The 23,412-nt window shown below is 41.5% G+C and overlaps 1 protein-coding gene and 1 pseudogene across 1 annotated transcript in view; both read right to left on the minus strand.

Annotated features, from left to right (window-relative positions):
• Positions 1-23,412, minus strand: part of NUDCD3 (NudC domain containing 3) — a 106,772-nt gene that overhangs the window by 78,547 nt on the left and 4,813 nt on the right. The gene's annotated exons all lie outside the window — the stretch shown is intronic.
• LOC100957556 lies at positions 17,432-18,156 on the minus strand (annotated as a pseudogene).

Below are 23,412 nucleotides of genomic sequence, written 5' to 3' on the forward strand. Positions count from 1 at the left end.
AAAAAAAAAAAAAAAAAAAAAAAAGAATAAGGCTCTCAGTGCAGACATAGTTGATGAGGTGGTGGCTTTTGATAACTGCTTCTTTTCTTCATATTTATGTTTGTTTGTTCGAAAAACTTCAAGGCTTGATATTAATGCAAGGTGCTTGGTCTCCACATGGCAAAGCAGTTTTGAAGGTTTCATGGCTTCAACGGATAGCTGGTCACCACATATTGTACAAAGTGGGCTTGGAGAATGTGAATCGTCTGTTGCAATGAACCTGTAATTTAAGTAGGACCCTTGGTATTTTCTTTCAAATGTAATCTTCGTTTTGTTGACAGTAATAGAGTCTTCTGCTATCTCACTGGGTCTTTCTCTCTTTTCAAAGAAACTCTCCAGCAACATTTGTTTTTTACTACTAATTTTTGCCAGGGTTAGCTTGTGAACTTACCCAAACTGAGACAAGCATTCAGTGAGGGTAAAAGGCATGAATGGGGGAGTAAATAACATAATGAGCAGGCCACACATACACTAAAATAAAATCAGTGTCTGAATTCAGTTTCTGAATTAAAGTCTGTCACCAGATTCACCTGTACACTTGAATACATCAACTCAATTGCCACTATAAATCCTGCCACCAGATGCAGTTTAGTTACTTGCTACTCACTGATCGAGTTTTGATGAGTCTGTAAACAAATTGATTTGTTATGGTCTCTGTGCACTTGAACCATTCTGCTAATGATAAGCTGTATTTGCAGTCACTCCCCAGTACTAGAATCACCACCTCATCAGGCACTAGGTTCTCATAAGGAGCTGCAACCTGAGCCCTCACATGCAGTTTACAGTAGGGTTTATGCTTCTATGAAAATCTAATGCCACTGCTGATCTGGAAGAGCTCCAGTGGAGACATGAGCAATGAGGAGTGGCTGTAAATACAGATGAAGATTAGCTTGTTTGCCTGCCACTCACCTCTTACTGTGTGGCCCCATGGACTGGTACTGGTACACATGGGTTGGGACTGCAGAATGAACCAGTGCCCTTTAAGAAGGATGGTAACCACCATTCCTTGGCTTTTAGATTAAGATTCCCCCAAACGCTAACATTTAACACAGAATTTCAAGCTCCTTTTCCTTATTTTAAATTTCTGCTCTTACAGGGCCATAGACAATAACCCACATCTATTTTAGGGGATTGAGGAGTTTGAAACCTTTTTAACATGTGTTACAACAGCAATTTTTAACTCATGTCATTTATTTAGGAAATTTTAACAGGAAAGTATTTGCTGTACAGCAAAGAAACTCACAAGGCAGAAGTGCCTGGGACTTGTGTAAGCTGAGCCCAGGGTGCCTAGAAGCGGAGGCCTATGCTCTGCTCCACCCAGTGGCATACATGCCTTATACCAGCTGACATCCCACAGCCTGAACATCCCCAGGACACTTTTAATTCCCTTAGTCTTTTTGTGTTTTTATGTATATTTCCTAATTTTACTCTATGCCACTGCTAAAGAAACTTTCAGTATTTTAAAACTCTCATAGTCAGGTGCCCATGCTCAGTGGTTAGGGCGCTAGCCACATGCTCTGGGGCTGGTGGGTTCAAACTCAGCGCAGGTCTGATAAACAACAACAAAAAATAAATAGCCAGGAGTTGTGGCGGACCTCTGTAGTTCCAGCTACTAGGGAGTCTGAGGCAAAAGAATCACTTGAGCCCAGAGTTTGAGAGTGTTGTGAGCTAGGACACCATGGTACTCTACCAAGAGTTACAAAGTGAGACTCTCAAAGGAAAACAAAACAAACTCTCATAGTCATCTCTGTTTAGTCACCATTCTCCTATAATTTTACCAGAAATGAGGCTGAGAGACTACGTACAAAGACAGCTAGAGCACAGTTCACAAAGTAAAATGTCGTCAACACCTAAAGGCCTGTCCACACAAAGTGGGAGAACACTGGGCAGCCATTCTAGAGAACTCAGCAGACACTGAGGCTCAAGGGGATGAGCAGTACATACAACACACTATCATCTTTGGACAAGTTACAGAAGTAGGGGATGCAGGACACTGAATGTGGAAGCTGCAGGGGTGAGTATATATGGGAACTCCCTGCACTTCCAGTTCAATTTGCTGTGAACCTAAAACCACTCCAAAAAGTAAGGTCTATTAAAAAAACAGATAGGAAGAGAAGCATAAATAAGCATACCCATAGAATTATCCCCTGAATAGTACACATATATGTAGCATTTTTTAAAATACAGAAAAAAATAAATGTCTAAATAAATAGAAGTAGTTCCAGGATAGGAGGGGTTCAAGATATTCAAATCTAAATAAAGGCTACAGCAGCAAAATCACAGGAGCTTCACTCCAAAACCACAAAGCCAACCTCAAGAGTACAGTTTCTGGAGAGAAACGGCCACTGGCAACTAACACCACAGAAGCTGGGGTAACACAGCCCCTCTGAACAGGACATCTCAGTGGCATAAAAAAAGATACTGGCTGTCAGAAGTCTGCACTACATTAACATAAAGTTCATAGTAACCACTAGAAGGGACAGCCACCAGAGGCCAAGTTGAGAAGAAAAAAAGTGAAAAAAATGGGAAAAGTCTAAGAAATCTTCATCTCCAGAGAGCCACCTTAAATCTGGAAATGCTCAGCAGGCACAAAAGCCCTTCAAGAGGGCCTCACCAACCTGCTGGCACAGAGGGCCACAACCAAACACTCAGACAGGTTTCTGGGGTCACTATTCCTGGTACTTGTGGTTTCCTTTCTTATTCTGAGCTTTGAGGTACCTATATAGTATTGGGGGGGGGCGGGGCTGGGTTTGAACCCACCACCTATGATATATGGGGCTGGCACCCTACTCCTTTGAGCCACAGGCGCCGCCCCCATATGTATTTTTAAATTTTTGTTTCTTTTGAGGCAGAGTCTCACTCTGTCACCCAGGCTAGATAGAGAGCCATGGCCACAACCTGGCTCACAGCAACTCTTGAGGTTCAAGCCCTTCTCTTGCCTCAGCTTTCCAAGTATTTCAAACTATAGGCACTCACAACCATACCCAGCTAATGTTTTCTATTTTTAGTAGAGATGGGATTTCATACTTGCTCAGGCTGGTCTTGAACTCCTAAGCCCAAGGGATCCTCCTGCCTTGGCTTCCCAGAGCACTAGGATTATAGGCATGAGCCACTGCACTCAGCCCCCTATATGGGTTTTATTGCTTGTTTTCCTTAGGGTGAGAAATGTTTTCTGATTTTCTTATTTAAGACCCAATATAGTCAGGAGAGAGTTCAAAGGCCTCAGAAAGGCGGCTACTAGTCATCACATCAATCTGTGCAGCACCCATCCTGCCAGCTACACACAAACCAGGTTCAACCACACGGTTCCATGCTCAGACACTCTGCCTTAAAAATGAGAGGACACAAAAGATCTGGAAATTTGTTCTCCTGGGAAGACTTGAGCATCCAAAGTGACATTTCTCTTGCTTTATTCATCTTTTCACTAGGGATATCCAGATAACATTTAAAGTGTTTCCAAAGCACTGGGTGAGTCTGCCAAGGAGGAGGCATGCTGCTTGGGACAGGAAAGAGAGAGGGTGCAAACTCTGCCACTTCCATGAACCATCACCAAGTCACAAAGCCCCACAGGGCAGGGGGACAAATGAGCAGCCCAAACTTGTGTTTCATATTCTGCCCAGAAGGTAATGGGAAGAGAGCACTGGCCCTCCCAGAAAAAGGTTCTAGTGTAAGCCTACAGTGGGGCTTGTCCACCATCATGGAAGATGGATAAGGCACTGGTTGGTTTTCTTCCCTGTATCTACCCTACCGACCCCACCCCTTGCAAGGCAGAATGAGCCTGTTGCTGCAGGGCCTGCTGAACCAGCACCCTACCCCTACTGAACAATGGGTCAATAAAGACACGAAAGTTACTCCAGAAAAGGAGGGAAGAGAGAAGTCCCTTCCAAGGCACCACACAATACCACCCACAGATCAGTGTGAAGCTTTGCTTTCAGAAGCAGAATGTGCCCAGACAGACTCAGAACTGCTCATTTAATTTGAGGACAGCAAAGCGCCCACTCCAAAAATTCTGCTAGCGGGTGGCCAGAAAGAAGCCTGTTTCCCTTCTATCCTGACTCAAACCGTACAACAGCTCAAGGGAACAAGGAGGGAAGTTAAAGCTCCTCCGTATCAGCCAGAGGCTGAGCCCCTTGATCCAGGCTCACAGATGAAAGGCTGAGCTCCCCTATCTAGGAATAGCCCCAAGGCCCTAAAATAAAGATTTATGCCATAAATGCTTAGTGAATCCAAGAATCAAACCTAGCACTCAGCTTGTACTGACATCTTTAATTATGCTACCTGCTTTAACCCTTACAGTAACCTCTAATTATTATCACACCACTTTATACATGAGAAAACTAAACCCCTAGGAGATGAGGGAATTTTCCCAAGGCCAGACAGCCTTGGGAAAGGCTATGTGTGTCAGAGTTAGCAACTGAATAACAGGGTTTGTTGACATCAAATTTCACACTCTCACTCCATGCCATAAATTTTTTAAAAGAGGAAAAAAGGCTTGAATCAGCAAAGATTCCAGAAAAGATGAATGTGATGGTTTCAGAGGGTAAAAAAGCAAACCACTAACAGGGCAGAAGACAAGTATCTTCCTTGCTAGTCTACTGGGAAAGCCCAGAAGCATAACACTCCAGCAACAACAAATGCACTAGCATTTCAAATCCCAATCTCTAATCCAAACACCGAGGCTCCTGGGGGAGAAGATCCACTCCACAGCTGGGGCAGGAAAAGAAAACAAACCTGGAACGTGTACGTTATGCAAGAAAGTAAAGAAGAGCTATAAAATGATGAGGACATGTCAACAAGGAAAAGGCAACCAGAAGGAGCCACTTGATCAGGAAAATAATGACAAGATCATTAACTCTAGAATAAAATTCTTGACTTCAGTACACAGTGATAAAAACAATGAATGAATAAAGAAGCAGGGGAGAAACAAAAGCTCTTTCTTACAGCAGGTTAAAGAAAAATAATGGGAGGTCATTGTTTTGGACTGAGCTCCTGAACAAGGCCCAGCACACCAGACCAAATCAGAATGGAGGAAATCAAACTAAACTTTGAAATGAGCCAGTTTTTTTCTTAAGTTTTTTTAAAAGAGAGAGATTCTAGTCAACAAGAGACCATAAGGGAGATCCCTCTGTTTAACCCTGCAAGGTAAACAACTATGAAGCCACCCATCGCTTTTTGTTCTCTCTGCTTTCCTTGGTCTTCATCTGCCTATAGAGACCACTCCACTGCTCAGCTCATAGAAACACTCATTTTATTATAGAATGAGGTGTTGCCCAATTCTCGAATCACAAATAAAAAGTCAACCAGATTTTTAAGCTAAATTTGTTATGTGCCTTTTGACAAGTATAATTCCAGTTAATAAATATAGCAAGAATGATGGAAATAGAAAATCATCTAGCAAACATCACAGTAATAATTGTTTTCAGAAAAAATAATCAGTAGTTGCTAAGATTAGCAGGCAAAAGTTATGTTGAGAAACAAGGTATTTATCTAGTCTCAAAATATCTCCCCATTAGACACTTATTAATTACAAAGGGGAAACATAGTAACTTCACAGTGGAAAACAACAACAATGGCCACCACTTCAGCCAGTCTAATCTCAAAATTATCTCCCCATAAGACACGTATTAATTACAAAGGGGAACCAGAGTAACTTCACAGTAGAAATCAATAACAGCTACCACTTCAGCCAAATGATCTCAGTAAATACCACAGAAATGGGATAAATCAACACCATGAACCTCCTAATATATATTTCTTTTTAGACACAGTCTCACTATATCACCCTATTTTTTTTTTTTTTGAGACACAGTCTTACTATGTCACCCTAGGTAGAGTGCCATGGCATCACAGCTCACAGAAGCCTCAAAGTGATTCTCTTGCCTCAGCCTCCCAAGTAGCTAGGCCTACAGGCACCCGCCACAACACGCAGCTTTTTTTGGTTGTAGTTGTCGTTGTTTGGCAGGCCAGGGCTGGATTTGAACCCGCCAGCTCCAGGGTATGTGGCTGGCACCCTAGCCACTGAGCTACAGGTATCGAGCCTGAACCTCCTAATATGATCCACCAAGGACATAACATCCCTTCTCTGGTATTCTTGCCAAAAATATACAACATGAATACAGTCATAAGGAAGTATCAGACCATAATGAAGGAGGTGGCGCCTGTGGCTCAATGGTAGAGCTCCAGCCCCATATACCGAGGGTGGCAGGATCAAACCCGACCCCAGCCAAACTGCAACAAAAAACATCTGGGTGTTGTGGCAGGCACCTGTAGTCCCAGCTACTCGGGAGGCTGAGGCAAGAGAATCACGTAAGCCCAGGAATTGGAGGTTGCTGTGAGCTGTGATGTCACAGCACCCTACTAAGAGTGATAAAATGAGACTCTGTCTAAAAAAAAAAAAAAAAAAAAAAAAAAAAACAAGAAGAAAGGTAATTCAACAAAAAAAAAAAGAAAGAAAAAGGCTAGTTCTTTAAAAGAGTCAAGGTCATGAGAAGGACTTAGAAACTGTCCCAGATAAAGTGACCGAGGAGACACAACCACACATACAATGACGATAAAAAACTGAACTCTGGGCCAAAGAAAAAGGACAAAACTAGAACAACTAGCAGAATCTGAACAAGATCTACAGATGAGCCTAATAGTAGTCCCTGATTATAAAAGACACGAACATTTGGTGGAGCTCGGTGAAGGACATATGGGAATTCTTTTCATGATTTTTGCAATTTTTGTGATAGATCTGAATTATCTAAAAATCAATGTTTTCTTTTTTTTTTTAAAGACCAAAAAATAAATAGACAGACACTGACAATTGTATGAGAGAATATGCTAGTCTTTGGTTGGCTAAGAAAAGAATGACTACAAAGACACCATAACAGCCAGCATCCAGGCCACAGACCTGACTCTTACCCTTCAGAATCCCATAGCTACTATTTAAGCCTGATCTCCATAGCTCAAAGTCTGACTTCTCTGCTCACAGGACCCAGAGCAGGTCACCTGAGACAACCTATTCCTGGGGTCTCAGTGCAAACTCTACAGGACTGAGCTACTCACACACCTGGGCTCTGCCTGAGGTCCCCCTACACCACCCGGCCACTCAAACTCCACTTCCACAGGAAATTCCTCAGCTTAATAAAGAGATGCAAAAACTCAGGTCACTCTATATCCCTTATAGGGTGGGCTAGGAGCTCAAGGTCTGTGTGGACTAGGTGTCCGCACAGTCCTGGGCTTTTGTCACTTGGGTGCTACAAGCCACCAGGCAAAGAAAAGAAGAGTAAAAACTATAAGGGCAGCTGACAGCCTGGCAGCTCAGCACAAAGGCAGAAAAACAGAGAAGTGGCCTCAGGATGCTACTATCAAGTTTAAAGCACAACTCTGAGTTACCCTAAGGAGACAAGAAAATACAGAACAAGAACTTATGTGAAAATATAAGAAAAATTAAATGTTACCAGATAATGGTATTAATAAGATAGCAAAAATTCAAAGGCTGATCACCTTTAACATGACATTTAACTTCAATCATTTCTTTTCAGCTATTTACTGAGTGCCAAATATGTGCCAGGTGCTGGAATCCACAGTGAACAAGGTAGACCAACTCCCTGCTTCACAGGGGAAGATAGACAATACCTAGATGTGAGCAGATATACAGTTGTCCCTTAGTCTCTGCAGGGGATTGGTTCCAGGATCCTTGTAGATACCAAAATGGTCAGATGTTCCTGGTATCCTGATATAAAATTATGTCATATTTGCATATAACCCACGCATATCCTCCTGTATACTTTAAATCATCTCTAGATTACTTGGAATAGCTAAAACCATGTAAATGCTATATAAATAGTTGGTGTTCTTTTTTAATTTGAATTATTTTTTATCACTGTATTCTTTTTTCTTTTTTTAATATTTTTGGGCCACTGTTGGTTGGGTCTACATATGCAAAACCTGGAGATACAGAAACCAGGGATAGTGAGAGCCAACTGTACAGGGTAACAATCAGCTCAGAGCCAGGTGACCTAGGCCAATCCCATTCCCATCCTTCCTGCCAACTTCCCTCCTTCTGATTTCTCTGCTGACAGAATGAGTAGGGTGGGCACAAGTAGCCAACAGAGAAGATCTACAAAGGGCAGTTTGCAAGGGACAGGCACATGGAGAGGTGAAAAGTGTTTACAGGTACCACCCACAGGACAGAGACCAAAGGACCACCTACCTAGGGGCACCCAAAGGCCACCACAAAGCAGAGGTGGCACAGAGACTTTAGACCTGCCCCTCAGAAGGAAGGGATGACAAAGACACAAAAAACAAAAAAAGTGTGTCTAGGATTTTAGGTGCTCATCAGTGCTCCAGCAACATACCACAGTGAGCTACAGCACCAAGTCTGATCACAGAGTTGCTGCATCTGTCACAACAGCTCCCAGAACACTTCCAAGTTTGTCTCAGTCCTATGATCTGAACCTGCTTGCTCATATACCTCATGCCCCTGGTCCCCTCCTTGGTCTCCTAGACAGAGAACCCTCACTTCACAGCTTCCTCATCCTTAGACTTGTTCTGTCCTCCATCGGCATTCACTGCTTCAGTGATTTTACCTAATCTATAGGTACATGCAACTAAACACTATTGTTTTTCAAATGCTCCTCCCAGTCCTGGCTCTCCCCAGAACTCCAAACCTTATGACCCAATAATTCCTATTATGAGAATTTATATAATTGATATTCATACACATGTTGCAAGAGACACATACAAACATATTCACTGTGGCAATATTTGTAACACTAGCAGATTGGAAGTAACTTAAATATACATGCCCTGGGGATCCATTAAATAATAATGTTAAGATCTACATGTTGGAATACTATGTGGCAGCTGTGTCAGTTTGTTTCGCTTTGCTATAAAGGAAATATCTGAGACAGGGTATTTTCTAAAGAAAAGAAGTTTATTTGGCTCACAGTTCTGCAAGCTATACAAGAAGCATTCATCTGCTTCTGGTGAGGGTTTCAGGGAACTTCCAATCAAGACAGAAGACGAAGGGGAAGCAGGCATGTCACAGCAAGAGAAGGAGCAAGAGAGAGAGGAGGTGGTGCCAGGCTCTTTTATACAACCAATTCTTAACATGAGCTATTATTAGGTTATTAAGCAAGAAATGTCCGATCTCTTTAAGTACTAAGTTTGACAGATGATAGCTCTGACATTTTACTTTGACACTTCTTGGTTTTCCTTTTATTGTGAAGGTACATTCTCATTCTTTTAATCGTATACTTTGGCTTGTGATTATCTTTCAAACTTTTTTTTATAGAGCAATTTTTATAAAAGCATGAATAAGTCAAAAATCTGTGTTATTTTTGCATATGAGTTCTATCATAGAACCAATGCCATGCACACAGCTCAAAATATTAATGAAGTATTTGGGAAGGATGTGGCCAATGAACACACAGCAGCATGTCAATAAATTCATCTCAACCTATGTATGAATTAACAATAAGGTTTGATAGTACTATTCCAACAGTATTGGGCCATTTGAAACAAATCACCACACTAAAGAACCTGGATGGATGGGGTTCACATGAAATAAGTATCAAAAGAGACATGGTCTCAAAACTTACCTTTCCTTGCTGTCACTACATAAAAATGAACCATTTCTATACCACATTGTTATATGCAATGAAAAATATATTCTTTTTGATAATTGCAAGTGTTCAGCACAATGATAAAGATGAAGTGCTAAAACACAGTCCAAAATCAAAGATTCATCCAAAAAAGCTAATGGTGTCTGTTTGGTGGTCCAGCACTGATACTACCCACTACAGGTCCAGCACTGATACTACCCACTACAGCAGTGGTTCTCAACCTTCCTAATGCCACAACCCTTTAATACAGTTCCTGTGGGTCTCGACCCACAAGTTGAGAACCGCTATGCTACAGCTTCATAAAACCTGGTAATCAATTTCAATAGTTGTCTACTACAATTAAATGGGAAACACGATGAGGATGCTTGTGATTAAGCAGCTGAGACTGGTCAATAGAGATAGGTCAATTCTCTTGCAAGACAATGCTCAACCACACGTTACACAAATAATGCTGCTCAAACTACATAATCGAGACTTGGAAATTCTATCATCCACCATATTCACCAGACTGTGCATCAACTATCATAACTTCTTTCAGGCTTTGGATCGTTACTTGCAAGTAAAAATATTCAATTCTCAATGAGCTGTGGAAAATGCCTTTCACAATTTCTTTTTTTTTCTGAGACAGAGTCTCAAGCTATCACCCTGGGTAGAGTACCATGACATCATAGCTCAGAGCAAACTCAAACTCTTGGGCTTAAGCGATTCTCGTGCCTCAGCCTCCCAAGTAGCTGGGAATACAGGTGCCCGCCACAACGCCCGGCTATTCGTTGTTGTTGTTGTTCTTGCTGCAGTTGTCCTTACTGTTTAGCTGGCCCAGGCTGGGCTTGAACCCGTCAGCTTCAGTGTATGTGGCCAGCATCCTACTCACTGAGCTATGAGCGATGCCTGCCTTTCACAATTTCATCACCACTCACTCTCTAAGTTTCTTTAATGATGGCATACACAAGTTACCATTAGATGGCAAAACTGTGTCCAAAGTTTCGATACAAATTTTCATTAATTGTGCTACTTATTTGAGATATAACTACTTTTGATTCAAAATCAGACATTTCATATTTAATGATCTAATAATAATAAAGCAAGAACTCACTCATTATCATGGGGAGAGCACCAAGCCATCCATGAAGGATCCACCCTGATGACCCAAACAGGCTGGTCTCCCACCAGGTCCCAAATTCAATATGGGGGATCAAATTTCAACGAGATTTGGAGGAGCCAATCATCTAAACCATATTAGCAGCTAAGAAAAATCCTGACCACACATCAGTCACCTGGAAAGCTTCTGAAAATCCAGGAACAACATAGAAGCCACACCCAGACCAATTAAATCAGATCTCTAGAGCAGAAGCCTAGCAGTCTACATTTTAAAGCCCCTAGTAATTGGGTGGCATCTGTGGCTCAAAGGAGTGGGGTGCCAGTCCCATGTGCCAGAGGTGGCAGGTTCAAACCCAGCCCCGACCAAAAACCGCAAAAAAAAAAAAAAAATGCCCCTAGTGATTGCAAGGATAGCTATAGTGAAGACTCTTAGGGCAAACTACCTGAAGGCAAACTAGGTTCCACTGCTTAACAATATAACCTTGGATCACTTTCCTTAGTTGCAAAATGGGAAGGCAACAGACCTGCCTCAGAGTTGTAATAACAGTAACACACCTACATACCCTAAGAAAAAGGGTGCTTGACAATGGAAGTACTCAGGGTCAGGTGCTTATCAACTGTAAGTGTTCACAGCATTCCAGGGATATGACAAAGTCAACATTCATATATGTTCTTGTATGCTTAAGTATACTGTATATAATAGTGAAAAAACTATATACATATATAATGTAAAAATTTTACAAAAGGAACTATTGACAAGAGTCATCCCTAAGAAGAACTCATTTCCATAATATATTTTCTTAACTTTCAAAAATGTTACCCTAAATCCAGCTTCAACTTATAGGAAATGGGAAAGAGGGCACACTAAACCATACCACAGGTATCAGCAAAATCCAGACAGAGGGCCAGGCATGGTGGCTCATACCTGTAATCCCAGCATTTTGGGATGCCGAGGCGGGAGGATCCCTTGAGGCCAGGAGTTCAAAGACCAGCCTGGGCAACATGTGAGACCCCATCTCTAAAAAAAATTATTTTAAAAATTAGCAGATGTGGCTCAGCACCTGTGGCTCAAGCAGCTAAGGCACCAGCCACATACACCTGAGCTGGCGGATTCGAATCTAGCCCCGGCCTGCCAAACAACAACTGCAACCAAAAAATGGCTGGGCATTGTGGCAGCCACCTGTAGTCCCAGCTACTTGGGAGGTAGATGCAGGAGAATCGCCTGAGCCCAGGAGTTGGAGGTTGCTGTGACCTGTGAGGCCACGGCACTCTACCCAGGGGGACAGCTTGAGGCTCTGTCTCACACACACAAAAAAAATTAGCAAATGTGTGGCTTGGCACCTGTAGCTCAGTGAGTAGGGTGCTGGACACATACCCCAAGGCTGATGGGTTCGAGCCCAGAACCCAGGCCTGAAAATAACAATGACAATTGCAACTGCAACCAAAAAATAGCCAGGTGTTGTGGTGGGCACCTGTAGTCCCAAGCTACTTGGGTGGCTGAGACAGGAGAATCACTTTAGCCCAAGAGTTTGAGGTTGCTGTGAGCTGTGATGCCACAGCACTCTACCAAGGGTGACATAATAAGACTCTGTCTCAAAAAAAAAAAAAAAAAAAATTAGCAGGTGTGGTGGCACACACTTGCAGTCCCAGCTACTCTAGAGACTGAGGCAAAATGATCACCTGAGCCCAGGATTTTGAGGTTACAGTGAACTATGATTGTGCTACCACACTCCAGCCTGGGCAACAGAGCAAGACCCTGTCTCAAAAGAAAAAAAAAAAAGACACAGGGAAATTTAAATGTAATCTGATTTCTTTCAACAAATAAATTTCAAGGAAAAAAAAAGAAAATAGAGGGTCAACTACGAGCCATGAGTGTTTGGAGCCTTATTTGTACACTGATTCATACAACGCCTTTTAAAAAAAAATTAAGACACTGTGAGAAAATCAGAAGTTGAAACACTGGCTGAGAACATTTGCAGATAAAATGATATGAAACAGAATTTACTTCAAAATAAAACAGGAGGGAGAGATGTGGGCTGTTGCTGGATCTGTCAATGAGCAGAGTCTGGCAATGAGGAGTCATACTTTCCGTCTACTATGGTTTACTTTTAAAATTCTGCCTAATAAGTTTTTGTGAAGTACATATATTACCTTTTTGATATATTTAAAAAAAAAGTTAGCACAAAAGGGTGACTATTGCTATTAAAAAAAATTCTAATAGAAGTTGGTTATTTTAAAAGAAGTTGGTTAGTTTTTAAAAGTATCTCTCAGATAGTCTGGCAATAGCTGTTATGGTACACAGCAAAGCAAATAAATCCATGTTTAGTACACTGAAATAGTACTGCTTCAATTCCCAATAACTTCTGGCCTTACCTTCTAACTGTATGATTTTAAGCAAATCACTGACCTCATCTGTAAAAAGGAAGTAGGTCTGTAATCCTAGCACTCTGGGAGGTTGAAGTCAGGAGTTTGATACCAGCCTGAGAAAGAATAAAACCGTGTCTCTACATACACAAAAAAAGAAAAACTATGAGGTCTCATGGCACATGCCTGCAGTTCCAGCTACTCGGGAGGCTGAGGCAGGATGATTATATAAGCCCAGGAGTCTGAGGTTGCAACAAGCTACAATGACGCCAGTGCATTCTACCCAGGGTGACAATGTAAGACTCTATCTCAAAAAACAAAAAAGGAGGAAGCAGATCATTGGCTTTGGTTTTCAGTATTTTGAAATATGTATTTTTTCAGGAGAACCCCCCCCCCCAGGTGATTCTAATATGCCCTTTCCTCTCTCCCAACCCATATGCTCCCCGAGATCCCTCCAACTCTGACAGATTAGGAATCCAGGTCATTTTCTTACAATATACAACAAAGTCAAAACAAAGCACTGCTTTCTAAAGGTAAAGCCTAGGCCAGAGGCAGTAGCTCACTCTTGAAGTCCTAGCACTTTAGCGGACCCCTTGAGTTCAGGAGTTCAAGATCAGCCCGGGCAAGAGCAAGAGCCCAATTCTACTAAAAACAGAAAAATTAGCTGGGCCTTGTGGCCTACAGTCCCACTTATTTGTGATGCTAAGCAGGAGAATCACTTGAGCCTAGGAGTTTGAGGTTGCTATGAGCTAGGGTGATGCCACAGCACTCTAGTCTAGGCAACAGAGTGAGACGCTATTTCAAAAAACAAAACAAACAGGTGAAGCAAAATAAATAAAAAACAAAAATTCACTGTTTTTAGAGAGGAAAAAAAAGTCCTCCTAAATCAGGTTTTCCTAACTTGTGATTTAAATCATAAATTAAATCCTTTGGAGGCTTCTTATGCCCCAGCTTCCTTAGAGAAGCAGTTTCAGGGTCAGCGAATGAACAGCCGCTATGACACAAGATAAGATGTGATCCACACATGCTTCAACCTCGAGGCAAAAAGACTGACATCTCTCAACTCCTGGCTTTCTACTCCTTATTCTCTCTCAGTGTATAATACAATACCCTTTGTGTAAGAACAGGAGGAACTTCAAACACACAACACTGAGCAACGTACAGCCATGAATTCAAAATCAGCAAAAGGAATGCAGGTAATGCTCAGGATACAGTGTTCAGCAAAAAAAAAAAAAAAAAAAAAGGCACAGTGTAATTAAGTTTATATATGTATATGTTTATACATATACACGTTATGTTTATATATACACACATACACACACACACACGTATGTTTGTGCTTAAGAAAAATTACAGAAAATATTCCAAAAAGCTAATATGGAGTGGTGGATTTGTTTTTCTTTCTTTATATACTTGTCTCTATTTTCTAAATATTGTATACTTAGTATAATCAGAAAGAAAAATGAAATTATTTTTATTTTTTAAGAGAAATAATAATAGCTTGTACTTGCTTGATTGCTCACTCCATCAGAATCATGCTAAGCAGGTCTTAAGGATTTATTTCATTCAATCCTCACCAAAGCCTATATGGTGGGTAGATGGGGTGGACACTCTGATTATGCCCCCATGGCTCTACAAAGCCAACTAAAAAAGCCTCAACTAACAAAGGAAGAATCTAAAGACAAGCCATGGAACCCAACTTCCTTAGGCACTACACACAGAAAGAAGTCCCAGGCCCAGAGTACAGGTTCCTTTTTGTTCTGACAGTCCAACTGAGGAAACTGAGGAGCACAGACATCACAATAAGGGGGTTAGTGCTATAGAATAATGTTTATGCTAGGTGCGGTGGGTCACGCCTGTAATCAGTCACGACCAGCCTAACCCAAAGGGAGACTCTCGTCTCTAAAAACAGCCAGGTGTTGTGGCAGGCATCTGTAAGACCAGCTACTTGGAAGGCTGAGGCAAAAGAATCACTTGAGTCCAAGAGTTTGAGGTTACTGTGAGCTATGATGCCACTGCACTCTACCGAGGGTGACAAAGTGAGACTGTCTCAAAAAAGAAATTAAAAAAGCATAAAACAAACAAGAAAAGAACAAAAAATGTTTATGTCTCTCACCCATATGTTGAAATCTTTTTTTTGTTTGTTTTTTTGCAGTTTAGGCCGGGGCCAGGCTTGAATCTGCCACCCCTGGTATATGGGGCCTGCGCTCTACTCCTTGAGCCACAGGCACCGCCCCTCCCATTTTTTTAGAGACAGAGTCTCATTTTGTCACCCTCAGTAGATTGCCATGGGGTCACAACTCAATTGCCCTCTACCTCTTGGGCTTAGGCAATTCTCTTGCCTCGGCCTCCCCAGTAGCTGGGACTATAGGCACCCGCCACAACACCCAGCTATTTTTTTGTTGCAGTTTGGCCGGGGCCGGGTTTGCCCTACTCACTGAGCCACAGGTACTGCCCTTGTATGTTGAAATCTTAACCTCCAATGTGACAATATTTGGAGGTGGAGCCTTGAGATAATAGATCTTGAGGACAAATCCCTTATTAGTGCCCTATACAGAGGCCCTTGCCCCTTCATGCTGCAAGGAATTGGCAGGACAGGGATCTAAGAAATAAGGAGTGGGCCCTCACCAGACACTGGACTTCCAAACTCCAAAACTGCACGTAAACTGTTGTTTATAAGCCACCCAAGCCGATTAAAATAGTAAGCAAAACAAAGAAGAAGCCCTAAGAAATGGAATCTAGCATGCAGTGATCACCTTACACAGGGCTAGGAGGTAAAAGAAGTTGTTTCCAATAACTGACAATGCAGGAAGAACCAGCCATAAAGAAAGGAGGTGAAAATGGAAGTGTATGCTTGAAGGAGGCACAAGTTACCTGCCAGAGAGTAAAGGGACAGAGTACTGAGAAGACTTTGGTGATTACCTGGAAATGGACAAAAGTATAAGGAAAATGAAAAGCACCCACACCTAGGGAGGCTGAGTCAGGAGGAAAAGCCTAATGAAGCTTGAGTGTCTGCCACGGACACTATTAAGAAACCTGAAACATCTCTTCCAAATGATGTCATTTCCTTCCCAAGAAGCATGTAGGCCCTGTAACAGATAGGCACAAAGGCCATGCCACCCAAAGCAAGAGAATATACTGGACAGTTTCCTCAAGTCCCAGGCTTGTCAACCAGTTCCACAATACTCTCTTTCTTCCTTGGCTGTACTTTGCTTCTCTGTCCAGAGGAGGAGGGATAGCCTGATTAGACAAGGTCCCAAGGCATCGTCCATTCCACACCAACAGCATGGGAGCACTCTGTCCATCAGCCAAGGAACAAAAAGACACCCAGTCACAGCACTCAGGATAAAGATAATAGTTTCTGAGCAATTACTGACATTCTTAGTGCTACTTTTCTCCTTTTTTTTTTTTTTTTAAAGAATTCTGTGAGTGATATATAAAGAGAAAAGCCCGGAACCCTTTTAGAGATTTTTGTCAGCATCTCTGCACCAGCAAATGCAGTCATCATCCCACTGTCTACAGCAACACCTGCAGGTTGAGAGCCTGAACTGCAGGTGCAATGACTGCTGACACCTGACAGTGTATGCCAAGGAAACCAACACCAAACCCTACTGCAATGGTCCAAGAGGCGGTGACAGATTAGCAAGGACAACTTAAGATGCTATAGAAGTCTTACCCCTTACTACTTCCCAATATTAATTAAGTCTACAGGCTCGGCGCCTATGGCTCAAGTGGCTAAGATGCCAGCCACATACACCTAAGGTGGAGGGTTCGAAACCAGCCAGGGCCTGCCAAACAATGATGGCTGCAACCAAAAAATAGCTGGGCATTGTGGCAGGCGCCTGTGGTCCTAGCTACTTGGGAGGCTGAGGCAGGAGACTTGCTTGAGCCCAGGAGTTGGAGGTTGCTGTGAGCTGTGATGCCACAGCACTCTAGCTAGGGGGACAGCTTGAGGCTCTGTCTCAAAAAAAAAAAAAGTCTACAAGCACTGATCACCCTGTCAAGTATGACACAAACACTGACACTAAAACAATACTTTTTTTTAATGAAGAAGTTGAATATTTTATTATTTTGCTGCAAAGCTGTTGCTCACTGTATAAAAATAGCACCAGCAAATGCAGTGTATTACAAAATTAAGATAATATCACAGTACAACCAAGAAAAACTTCTCCACTCCCAGTTAATTCCAATGGAAAGATCATTAAGTATTCCAACTCAAATCCTGATATGGATGAAAGCAAGTTACAATATTATATAAGGCTTAAGATAACAATATTAACCTTTCATTACATAATTTTTATAACTACTTTTTACCATGGATAAATTTCCTGAAATATGAATACTAGAGGCCAGTCTGAAAATCATAGCGTGTTCTGAAAAAGATGCATATTTTGTTTATCTACAACCATTAGAAAGTTAAGGACTATTTTCTTTCATTAGCAGTGTTGACCTACCCAGCACTAATTAAAGACAACTGTGCTGGATTAAGTTATTTCACACTAGTTTATTCAGGAGTTCCATTTTCACTCCTCAACAGATTTTAGTATCTCTCATTTGCTTCTTCACTCATTACTTCATCTGGTTCTGAAAGGTTACTCAGGGTCATCTTGATCAGCCAACCATCTTCATAACAAGATTTGTTGACAAGTCCTGGATTTTCTGCCAGAGCTTCATTAATTTCAGTTACTTCTCCTGATAAAGGAGAATAGAGTTCACTAGCAGCTTTCACACTTTCCAAAGCACCAAACTCATCTTGTTTGTTTAATTTTGTCCCAACTTCAGGTAGACTACAGTAAACAACATCTCCCAAAGCTTCCTGTGCAAAATTGCTGATTCCCACTGTCCCAACACCATTCTCTGCTGTCACTCATTCATGTTTCTCCGTGAATTTATGCACTGCGAGCAGAGTGGGTCCCATGCGCAGCATCGGGACAGAGCCCGCTCCCAGCCGCCAAGACCACAGCGGGCAGGGCGAGGCGGGCGCAGAGGCTGAGCGCAGGCTGCAGGCCATAGCCCACAGGGTCCACGCCACCCGCAGTGCCATGTTCGCAGGGGCCTCAAACAATACTCCTTTACAGTCTTTACTATGGACAACTCTAAAAACTGCTAAGTATCCACCCAAAGCAAGAGAATATACTGAATAGTTTCCTCATGTTCTACCAGGCTTGTCAAACAGTTCCATGATAGTCTCTTCCCTGGCTGTACTCTGCTTCCCTGTCCAGGGCAGGAGGGATAGCCTGTTGGAGGAGGGCCCATGGCACTGCCCATTCCACGCCAACAGCATGGTAGCACTCTGTCCATCAACCAAGGAACAAAAAGACACCCAGTACTAAAGACAAAGATAACAAGAAAGAGATGCAAACAGCATGCTTTTTGTACAGTAAGTGGAACCATGAGCCAAATAAACCTCTCTTCTTTATAAATTACCCAGCCTCCAGTATTGCTTTACAGCAACAATATACGGACTAAGACAGCCACCAAGTAGAAAGGTTAGTCTGTCCTGAAACCCATCCAAGTCTACACTCTAACTTAGTACTAAGGTAGAATGCACAAAAGAAACTATTAATTCTAATCTGAAACACAACTCCTTGGTTCAAGAATTTAAAAATTAGGGTCTCTACAAGAGAGGAAAATAGCTGTTCTAGTCTATTACTCAGAATCAAAAATAAATGCCCTTTTAAAATTCTTTAGAAATTATAAAAGGAATGCAAAAAAATTAATGAAACAAAATGTATGCTAATTATAGAAAAACTGGAAAATAGGCCAGGTGCGGTTGCTCACACCTGTAATCTTAGCACTTTGGGAGACTGAGAGGACTGCTTGAGGCCAGGAGTTTTGAGACCAGCCTAAGCAACAGAGAGAGACCCTGTATGTACAAAAATAAAAATAAAAAAAGTAGCAAGGTGTGGTAGTACACACCTATCACCTCAGCTACTCAGGGGGCTGAGTGAGGCCTCCCTTGAGCCTAGAAGTCTGAGATTGCTGTGAGCTATATATAATTACCCCACTATGGCACCTATCATCCCAGCTACTCAGGGGGCTGAGTGAGGCATCCCTTGAACCTAGAAGTCTGAGATTGCTGTGAGCTATAATTACCCCACTGTACTCTAGCCCAGGTGACAGATGGATGAATGGATGGCCAGACAAGCAGAAGGGAAAAATATATAAAATACAGCAATGGACAAAGATGAAAATGAAGAACAATAAGAATTCCAGCACTGTGATTACCATTATTGATCATTATTTCCTTCTAGGCTTTTTTTTGACATATATATAAATTTAAATGTTTTCCAAATTCAGTGTTAGATTGTGCAGTCGGAATCTTCCTCTTCTGGTTTAACATTACATCATAAAAATATCTGTGTAAGTCAAGGTTCAACCAAACAAACAGACTAAGCAATACATACAGTCAGCCCTCAACATCCATAAGTTCTGCATCCATGGATTCTGCCTCTGTGTATTCAATCAACAGCAAATTGAAAATATTCCCCCCCAAATGGATGGTTTCATCAATACAGAGTATGTCCCACTTTTTCTTGTCACTTGTCAAGTCACAATGCAGTTTGACAACTATATGCATAGGATTTAGACTGTATTAGGGATTATAAGTAACAATACGATAAAATATATGGGAGGATACAATTATGTCACATGCAAATACTATAACATTTTATATAAAGGATCTGAGCAAATGTGGATTTTGGTATCTATAGGTGGTCCTGGATGCCAGGGGATAACTGTATTCACTAAGAGATTTATTGCAAAGAATTGGCTTATGTGATTGTGAGGCTAGCTAGACTGCAATTTTGAACTCCTGCGGTCAAACTATCCTTGTGCCTCAGCCTCCTGAGTACTGGAACTGAAGACTGTGGGAAGCCACTATGGAATTCACCAGAAACTAAGTGCAGCTACTGTCCACAGGAGGAATTTCTTCTACTTCAGCGGAGCCTTTGCTCTGTTCTTTAGGCTTTTAGCTGATGGTTCAGTACTACTCAGATCACCTAGAATAACAGCTCTGATTTAAAGTCAACTGATTATGACTTTGATAACATCTACAGAATACCCTGACAGCAATAACCAGATGAGTGTTATGTTTGAATAACTGGGGACTATAGCCTAAGCAAACTGACACACAAAACTGACCACCACAGTAATCTTTAAAAACATTCTACAAGGGCCAGGCTTGGTGGCTCATGCCTATAATCCCAGCACTTTGAGAGGCCAAGGCAGGAGGATGACTTAAGACCAGGAGTTCAAGAGCAGCCTGGGTAACATAGCAAGACCCCATCTCTACAAAATTTTTTTAAATAGCTGAATATGGTGACACACACCTATAGTTCCAGCTACTCAGAAAGCTGAGCCAGGAAGCTGAGGCACGGGGGACACTTCATATAAGTCCAGGAATTCAAGGGTGCAGTGAGCCACTATCACACCACTATACTCCAGCCTGAGTGACAATAAGACCCTATCTCTTAAAAAAAAAAAAAAAGTAAAATAAGGGGGTGGCACCTGTGGCTCAAAGGAGTACAGCACCAGTCCCATATGCCAGAGGTGGCAAGTTCAAACCCAGCCCTGGCCAAAAACTGCAAAAAAAAAAAAAAAAGTAAAATAAAAACATTTTATAAATGTATTTATTTATTTATTTATTCACTTACTAAAAAATTCAGCATCATTTCAAAATTTTGCTGACATAAATAATGCTTGAATAAATAAAACTCAGATGAACAATGCTATGTAGATTGTTTGTGTCCCAAAATTCATGTTAAATCTTTTTTTTTTTTTTATTGAATGGTAACTATGTACATTAATGCACTTCTGGGGTACAGTGTGGTGTTTTCACATACAATTTGAAACATTTCATCAAACTGGTTAACATAGCCTTCATGTCATTTACCTAGTTATTGTGTCAAAACGTTCATTCATGTTAAATCTTTACCCCAATATGATAATATTAGCATCTTTACAGAAGAGACTCTATAAAGAGCTCACCCCTTCCACCTTATGCAGACATAGCCAGTCGTCCTACAAACCAGAAAGTGGGCCTTCACCAGACACTGAATCTACCAAAAACTTGATCTTGGACCTCCAGCCTCCCGATCCATAAGCAATAAATTTCTGTTGTCTATAAGCCACCAGGCTACAGTTTTTTCTTATAGCAGACTAAGACAAACACCTTTATGTATTTAATCTTCATTCTTGTATCTGATTATTTTATGTAAATACTACCTGTAAAGAGGAGATACATGTATAAAAAACCCCAGAAAACTGACAGGGCCCCCTTAAGTCACTGACTGAACATTAAACTGCATGTGTAAAGTGTGACTCCATGAGACAGGAAGGCGAACTCCTGGGTAACTGACTTCAACAATTCCTAACGCTCACACAAGATTGGGATGATGCTTAACTTTTAAACAGCAAGAATGGAAAGACTTCATTGAACAGCTAGAACATTCATGAGAGACCCCAAAGACGCCCCTGTCTTAGAAGTAAGAATAAAGTAGTCCTAGAATAAAGGTACCCTAGAAACACTTTAACAAAGCTAAAAAAGAAGCTTCTAAAAGATCATGTTGATCTGCAAATAAATTAGTTGCCAGCAAGCAAAACTAAACAATTTTAAGGAGTAAAACAAAATCTAGGCTTGGCACCCGTAGCTCAGTGGTTAGGACACCGCCACATACACTGGGGCTGGCAGGTTCAAACCTGGCCTGGGCCTGCTAAACAATAATGACAACTACAACAACAACAACAACAATAGCTGGGCATTGTGGTGGGCACCTCTAGACCCAGCTACTTGGGAGGCTGAAAAAAGAGACTCACTTAAGCCCAAGAGTTTGAGGTTGCTGTGGGCTACGATACCATAGCACTCTACGGAGGGTGACATAGTGAGACTCTGTCTCAAAAAACAAACAAACAAAAGCAAGACCCTGTCCCTACTAAAAACAGGAAAAAATGCTAGATGTGATGGTGAACACCCTTAGTCCCAGCACTCAGGAGGCTGAGGAACAAGGATAGTTTGACTCTAGGAGTTCAAAATTGCAGTGAGCTGTGATGAGGCCATTGCACTCCAGCCTAGGCAAGAGTGAGAACCTGCCTTAATAAAATTAAAAATTAAAAAATTGAAGTATCTGAAATAAAAAATTTACTAGATGAGTTTAACTAAAGATCAGACACTAAAGGAGAAAAAAAGTATAAACCTAAAGACAGGGCAACGGAAACTATTCTAAAGGAAGCACAAAGAGAAAAGAGATCCAAGGCCAGGGGTAGGAGACAGCCTGGAAAAAGCTCAGAAGTCCCTAAGCAGGATAAACACAAGGAAAACTACACAAGAACAACGCATAAACAAATTGTTAAAACTAATGATAAACAAAATATCCTAAAAGCAACTGAGGGTGGTGGCGCTCGCTCACTGAGTAGGGTGCTGGCCACATACATCAAGGCTGGCGGGTTCAAGCCCAGCCCAGGCCTGCTAAACAACAAGTATAACAACAACAAAAAAATAGCCAGGCGTTATGGCAGGTGCCTATAGTCCCAGCTACTTGAGAGGCTAAGGCAAGAGAATCGCTTAAGCCCAAGACTTTGAGGTTGTGGTGAGCTGTGATGCCAACGCACTCTACCAAGGGGGACATAGTGAGACTCTGTCTCAAGAAAAAAAAGCAACTTAAGGGTGAGTAATGAGGATATATCACATACAGGGAAACAGAATGCCTAATCACTTCTCATCAGAAACAAAGCAAGCCAGAAAACAACAGAACGATACTTTTTAAAATGCTCAAAGAAAAAAGTATCAAACTAAAATTCTATATTCAGCAAAAGTATCCTCAGAATTAGAAGGCGAAATAAAGACACTTTTGGAAAACAAAAGCTGAAAGAATTCATTACCAGTAGAAGACACTAAAAGAAATATTAAGGAAAGTTCTTCAAGCTAAAGGGAAGTAACAGATCTCTACCCTCGACCCTCTGCCTCCCACTTCTAGACTCTAAATCCTCATTTTGTCCCTTCTCAATCAGAGATCCATACTCAACACTTGCTCCCCTTCTCCAACAACTTGGTTCACCCACCTAACAAAAGTTTTCTCTGAAATCCATTGGTTAGCTTGGCCTTTAATTAAGACTTTGCAGTCTTGCCCCAACTTATCTTTACAAAACTTTTCTCTTCCTCCATATTTTATAAGTCATTCCAAGTTATTCACTTTGCTTCAGTAACTAGAAACTAAATTCAAAGATTCAAAAACTCCCTTCAAACAGGTTAGAGAAAGCATGCAAAGAGAATAGAAGAACAGTCAAGGTAGGGGGGAACAAG

This window comes from Otolemur garnettii, unplaced genomic scaffold (assembly GCF_000181295.1).
Source record: "Otolemur garnettii isolate 467f Iridium unplaced genomic scaffold, OtoGar3 scaffold00119, whole genome shotgun sequence".
Taxonomy (NCBI): Eukaryota; Metazoa; Chordata; class Mammalia; order Primates; family Galagidae; genus Otolemur; species Otolemur garnettii.